The following is a 6,243-nucleotide window of genomic DNA, read 5'->3' on the forward strand; positions in this document are numbered from 1 at the left end:
TACGTCTAGTAGTCCATTTAAAAATGTTTGAAGATGTTGAGAGCTTCATTTTGAAGGACTGTATTCAATGGTTCCTTAGTAACAGCTAATGTCCTATATAGAACTATAAACACTCAAAAATCATTTGATGTGGAACATATTCTATATGGTTCTATTTATCACCAAAAAGGGTTCTGCTATGGATATGATGTTGAGCTTGTATACAATCCCTTTTGGTTCTATATAGAGCTAACACATCTCCATCAATCTCAAGAACCATTTCAACATGCAGAGTACCATTTGGCCATATAGTGTTCATTGGTCTATACAGAACCACTGTCTTTAGTACCCCTTGAGAACCATCTTTTTTAAGAGTGTATTTCCCTCAGTAGAGGTTCTGAAGGTTCCACCACAGTGTTTATCAGAGAACAGCAGCAGAACAAAGCTATTCTGTTTATAACACATTTATAATCCCCTTTCTCCTCCTGAAGTTTTCCTCCTGAAGTTCTCCTCCTGAAGTTCTCCTCCTGAAGTTCTCCTCCTGAAGTTCTCCTCCTGAAGTTCTCCTCCTGTTCTCTGACAGCAGCTGTTGTGATCAGTGAGCGGCGCTGATCCATCTCAAACTTGTGTTGCAGTCATTGCTTTCTGGGAGCACATAGTGTCTGTCTGTCTGTCTGCTTGTCTGTTTGTTTGTTTGTCTCTCTGTCTGTCCAGCTCTCTGTCTATCTGTCTATCTCTCTCTGTCTGTCTCTCTGACTGTTTGTCTGTCTGTCAGTCTTTCTATCTGATTGTCTCTTTGTCTGTCTGTCTGTGTATCTGTCTGTCTGTCTATGTATCTGTCATTGTGTCTGTGTATCTGTCTGTGTATCTGTCTGTGTATCTGTCCGTGTGTGTGTCTGTCTGTTTGTCTGTCAGTCTGACCGTTTACCTGTCTGTGTGTGTGTCTGTCTGTTTGTCTGTCAGTCTGACTGTTTACCTGTCTCTCTGTTCATCTGTCAGTCCGACCGTTTACCTGTCTGTGTGTGTGTCTGTCTGTTCATCTGTCAGTCCGACCGTTTACCTGTCTGTGTGTGTGTCTGTCTGTTTGTCTGTCAGTCCGACCGTTTACCTGTCTGTGTGTGTGTCTGTCTGTTTGTCTGTCAGTCTGACCGTTTACCTGTCTGTGTGTGTGTCTGTCTGTTTGTCTGTCAGTCTGACTGTTTACCTGTCTCTCTGTTCATCTGTCAGTCCGACCGTTTACCTGTCTGTGTGTGTGTCTGTCTGTTCATCTGTCAGTCCGACCGTTTACCTGTCTGTGTGTGTGTCTGTCTGTTTGTCTGTCAGTCCGACCGTTTACCTGTCTGTGTGTGTGTCTGTCTGTTTGTCTGTCAGTCTGACCGTTTACCTGTCTGTGTGTGTGTCTGTCTGTTTGTCTGTCAGTCCGACTGTTTACCTGTCTGTCTGTTCATCTGTCAGTTCGACCGTTTACCTGTCTGTGTGTGTGTCTGTCTGTTTGTCTGTCAGTCCGACTGTTTACCTGTCTGTCTGTTCATCTGTCAGGCCGACCGTTTACCTGTCTGTGTGTGTGTCTGTCTGTTTGTCTGTCAGTCCGACCGTTTACCTGTCTCTGTGTGTGTCTGTCTGTTTGTCTGTCAGTCCGACTGTTTACCTGTCTGTCTGTTCATCTGTCAGTCCGACCGTTTATCTGTCTGTGTGTGTGTCTGTCTGTTCATCTGTCAGTCCGACCGTTTACCTGTCTGTGTGTGTGTCTGTCTGTTTGTCTGTCAGTCCGACCGTTTACCTGTCTGTGTGTGTGTCTGTCTGTTTGTCTGTCAGTCCGACCGTTTACCTGTCTGTGTGTGTGTCTGTCTGTTTGTCTGTCAGTCCAACCGTTTACCTGTCTGTGTGTGTGTCTGTCTGTTTGTCTGTCAGTCCGACCGTTTACCTGTCTGTGTGTGTGTCTGTCTGTTTGTCTGTCAGTCCGACCGTTTACCTGTCTGTGTGTGTGTCTGTCTGTTTGTTTACTGTTTGTTCTCTGACATTGTGGTAAAGTGGTTTAACGTCGTCTCAGAATTCCTTCATTAAAGAAACAGACGGTTTCCTGTTTTCCCGACTCTGGCAAAGGAAACGCCATCCTTGCCTCCCGTTTCCCTCGGATCCGGGATAGTTATCTCCATACTCATTCTGCCAGATGTGCTCAGAGGGATAATTAAAGCAGTCTTATTCTTCTGGCTTCCAGGGAAAAGAGAACCACATTTTTCACGCAGACACGTTCCATCACGTCCAGCACACCTTATACCACAGTAGCAGCGCTGAACAACCAACTGTTATAGAACCTGAGAACAGAATAGATTACAATAGAACAGAACAAAGAACAATAGAACAGAACAGAGTCCACTCACACTAGGTCTGATACAGATGTGTTCCTCTCAGTTTACAACAGTTCTGGATTCTGTCCTGCTGCTAAAATCTAAAATCCAGAACATCTGCTTTATGAACCACTTCAGAACCTTTAGCCAGAGTAACCTTATTAAAAGAAGAACGTGCTTTACTGTCTCTATTTCCTTTAAAGAACATTTGGTTCTGTGTACTGTAATACTCAGAAATTTGAGCACTGTTTATTCCAGATAGAAAACGGATTTAGGGTTCTAGACTAGAAGAACCCTCATTACAGCAGCTGCACAGATGAAGATAAATGAACGGTCAGTCTGTGAAGAATCATGTTTGGTCCACTTTAAAGTTCAATGAAAAATCAGTGCGTCTGCTGTAGAACACTAACGCACTTCAGCGCGTGGTTCTAACTCTATAGCATAAACAGTTTGTGATGCTCTGCACAATGTAATCAAAAACTAAATACAATGATATGCAAATCATTTAAACCCTGTATCTCATCGGAAATAACATATCAAATGCTGAAACTGAGAAATCTTATTGTGTTTTGTAAAATATATGCCATTTAGAATTTGATGCCAATAACATGTTCCAAAAAATTTGGGCAGCAAAAGGCTGGTAAAGTTGTGTAATGCTAAAAAAGGGGCAGTCGTGGGCTGGAGGTTAGGGAACTGGCCCTGTGACCGGAAGGTTGCTGGTTCGATCCCCAGAGCCAAGAGCAAATGACTGAGGTGTCCTTGAGCAAGTGCTGTGGATAGGGCTGCCCACCGGTCCAGGCAAGTGTGCTCACTGCCCCCTAGTGTGTGTGCTCACTAGTGTGTATGAGGTGTTTCACTTCACAGGTTAAATGCTGAGGTGGAATTTCCCTGTTTGTGAAATTAAAAAAGTTTCACTTAACTTAAAAAAAACAAAGAAAAAAAGCACGTGGCTATTTGGCAACAGGTCAGTAACATGATTGGGTATAAAATGAGCATCTCAGGGGGGCGGAGTCTTTCAGAAGTAAAGATGAGGAGCGGTCACCACTCTGTGAAAGACTGCACCATCAAAAAGAGCAACAGTTCAAGAAGAACGTTTCTCAGTGTGAAACAGCAAAGAGCTTCATCTTTGGTACATAATAACCTTAAAGGATTCAGAGAATCTGCATAATTCTCTTTATACAAGGGATACAGCCAAAAACCAGTATTAGCTGGGTGTGATCTTCCCTTAAGGGCCCTTAAGCGGCACTGCATTAGAGACATGATCCTGTAGTGGAAATCACTGCATGGGCTCAGAAACACTTCTGAAAACCACTGTCTGTGAACTCAGTTCATCGCTGCATCCACAAACGCTGTTAAACTCTAAAACACAACATAGCATACAGTAATAGATCCCTGCTGTTCTGTTGGGCCCCCCACAGCAACCAAGAGCTTGAAAGAAAATCTGGGTTCTTTAACCCCTTTTATAAAAACACAAGTTAAAAACCTTGAGCTTGTTTTTGATGCTGAATTAAAATTTGATAAACAAATAAATGCAGTGGTCAAGGCCAGTGTCTTCCAGCTCAGGACAATCTCCTGGTTAAAATTAGTTCTTAATGCTTTAGATTTGGAAAAAGTCATTCATTAATGCGCTGTATTTTGGAATTAATGAAGCATCTTTGGCTCATTTACAACTAGTTGACAATACTGCAGCCAGATGTGAACTGGTACAAAGAAGAGAGAGCACATTACTCCAGTTTTAGCCTCCGTACACCGGCTCCCAGTGCGTTACAGCATCCAGAATGAAATGGCATTGATGGTTTAAAGCTTTGGATGGTCAGGCTCCTGCATATGTTGAGGACATGCTTTGTACATATGAACCCTCAAGATCCTTAAGATCTGCCTCTCAGTCACTTTTAACTGTTCCTCAGTCTCGTTCCTCGGCCATTCCGATGTCTTGGTGCTTTTGCTGTTGCTGCACCAAGACTTTGGAATGGCCTTCCAAGTGACATCAGGCGTCGTCTGTGACTGTTTTTAAAACAAAGCTTTTTTATCGATTAGCGCTCAGCAGTCGTTGATCTGTGGACTGAGGTCTGTACGCTGTTGTGTGAATGTGTGGTGGTGGTGTTCGGAAGGTGGGAATCCTCCTTTTTGTTTCATTGTGAAGCACTTTGGTTTTAAATGTGCTATATAAATAAAATTACTTACTTATTTACTCTATTTGGGCATGAGCTCCTTTAAAATGGACTGAGGGGAAGCAAAAAAGTGTCCTGAGGTCCAACGAATCAAAATTTGAAATTCTTTTTGAAAATCATGGACACTATGTATTCCGGGCTACAGACCACTCAGTGCTCAGTTCTAAAGCCAGTATTTATGATGGTATGGGGGGCATTAGTGCACATGGCGTGGGTGACGTGTACATCTGTGAAGGCCCCATTCATGCTGAACGATATAAACATGTTTTGCAACGTCTTTTTCAGGAAAGGCCTTGATTATTTCAGTAAGATGTAAAACCACATTCTGCATGTATTACAGCAGCACTGCTCCATATTAAAGGAGCCCGGGTGCTAAACTGGCCTGCCGGCAGTCCAGACCGGTCACCACTGAGAACATTGGACGCATTATGAAATGAAAAAGGAGACCCTGAACTGTTGAGCAGCTGAAGTCCTGCATGAAGAAAGAATGGGAAAACATTTCATTTTCAAAACCACAGTCGTTTGTCTCCTCAGTTCCCAAACGTTTACAGAGAGTTGTTAAAATAAGAGATGTTGAAAAACAGCAGTAAACAGGCCCCATTTGCACTATTTTCAAACACGTTGGCATCCAATTCAGAATGGGTATGTATTTTTCAATAAACAATAAAATATTTCAGTTTCAATATTTAATACGTTGACTTTGTAGTATTTTCACTTAAAATATGCTTTACATAACTTATATTTATTTACATTCATAACCTCTTAATTCCAGCCTTATTACTCACTGAGGCTTATACCTCAGTAACTACAGGGACTTTAGTACAAACTGGCTGAGCTATTCTTAGTTATAGAAGTGTGTAATAAACCTGGACATTTAAGAGGTTAAAGTGAAATAAAGTCTGGATTCAGTCATAGAGAACGTGTTTCTAACCAAGGACGTCCAAAATGAAATAAAAAGCCATCTAATGCCAAAAAACATTCTCCAAATCCAAACATGTTCTCTTCCCAAACCCCAAAATACAGTCTTTAACTCAAAAATAGTTTGCAAATTCTAAAAAAATCTGTACACAAAAAATTCCCAAATTCCAAGAGACAGTTCCAAAGTCTGAAGTTTGTAATATCCAAAAAAAAAGTTCTAAAATTTTCTTCTTTTTTTTTAAAGATTTCAGGTAACTTGTCTGGAGGCAGCATTAATAGTAACAGTTATGATGAGTGTTATGAATATTAACAGAGCTCCTCTCTCACAGCGGCAGTGTTTAATCTACATGCGAGTGAGTTTGGCACTCTCTCCTCACAGTGTTTGAGTCAGACGCTCCAGCTGTGTTCTGAGGAACCGGTCTGAGGTGTTTCAGGCTTCCCAAGGGAACTGTGAGTGAAAGCAGTAGAGCAGAAGCTCCACTGAGGTCCCGGATTACACTTTTTCTCAGTCGCTTTGGTACGTTTCTCCAATCATCCTTGGCATTTGCAAAACTGTACGTGCATTTCTCAAAACAATTGGTACAAATAGCAAAACCCCATGGATGACCTACAAAAGCCAGTCTTTGGTTCAAAAGGCTTAGTTCATCTCTCAAAAGTAAATATCTGCGTCAATGAACATGTCAGTGCCATCAGAATGACGAGTCTCTGTGATATTGTGTACGGATAAGACGGTCAAATAGCTTAGTCATGTTGTCAATATGACCGTGTGCTCTGGGGGGATGTTCTGATATAAACTATGGCTGAAATATTGATATTTATTATTGTAA

This window comes from Pygocentrus nattereri, chromosome 4 (assembly GCF_015220715.1).
Source record: "Pygocentrus nattereri isolate fPygNat1 chromosome 4, fPygNat1.pri, whole genome shotgun sequence".
Taxonomy (NCBI): Eukaryota; Metazoa; Chordata; class Actinopteri; order Characiformes; family Serrasalmidae; genus Pygocentrus; species Pygocentrus nattereri.